This window comes from Microtus pennsylvanicus, chromosome 14, assembly GCF_037038515.1.
Source record: "Microtus pennsylvanicus isolate mMicPen1 chromosome 14, mMicPen1.hap1, whole genome shotgun sequence".
Lineage (NCBI taxonomy): Eukaryota > Metazoa > Chordata > Mammalia > Rodentia > Cricetidae > Microtus > Microtus pennsylvanicus.
The window spans coordinates 37,469,953-37,471,054 of record NC_134592.1 but is presented as its reverse complement, the minus strand read 5'-3'; positions in this window follow the sequence as shown (position 1 = coordinate 37,471,054).

Here is a 1,102-nt window from a genome sequence, read left to right as displayed (position 1 = left end):
ACAAAGGCCACATGATTCCACTCCTATGGGGGTGTCTGGACTGGCCTCACCCAGAGGCCCATAAAATAGAAAACTCAGTCTCTAAAGAGGACATAGTATACAGAGTTTTATCCATGCACAACAAAATGCTCTAGAATCTACTAGGTAATATTTGTAATAATGTTATTCTGTTTACTTAAAAAGTCTTGAAAAGCTATGTCATATTAATGTTTCTTATCATAAGAAATAGACATATAATCTTCCTTGTATCCGCCAGAATTTGGTTCAACGATCCTTGCAAGAATGCTTGACTGCTCAAGTTCCTTCAATAAAATGGTGCAGTATTTACAGACAGCCTCTTCCTATATACTCTACACCATCTCAGTTTGTTTCCAACCTAATATATTGTAAATGTGATGTAGTTGTCATATTGTTTTATTAAGGGAGCAAGACAAGAAAAAATGTATATACTTAGTAATTGTGTATGTGCGTATGTGTGAGTATGTGTGTGTGTTGAAGAGAATTATCCACGGAGATTTTTACATGTTAGGTAAGCACTCTATCACTAAGGTGCACCCCCAGCCCACAGGCGCATTTTGAGAAGGGGGTCTGATTTAGTGTTGGGGTGCTTGCTCAGTATGCAGCAGTCCCTGGGTCTGAGTCCTTACACAATATTCTTTTTTTCTTTTCTTTTCTTTTTTTTTTTTTACAATTTATTAAGGATTTCTGCCTCCTCCCATTTTCCTCCCCCTCCCCCAATCAAGTTCCTCTCCCTCATCAGCTCGAAGAGCAATCAGGGTTCCCTGACCTGTGGGAAGTCCAAGGACTGCCCACCTCCATTCAGGTTTAGTAAGGTGAGCATCCAAACTGCCTAGGCTCCCCCAAAGCCAGTACGTGCAGTAGGATCAAAAACCCATTGCCATTGTTCTTGAGTTCTCAGTAGTCCTCATTGTCCGCTATGTTCAGCTAGTTCGGATTTATCCCATGCTTTTTAAGACCCAGGCCAGCTGGCCTTGGTGAGTTCCCAATAGAACATCCCCATTGTCTCAGTGTGTGGATGCACCCCTCGTGGTCCTGAGTTCCTTGCTCGTGCTCCCTCTCCTTCTGCTCCTGATTTGGACCT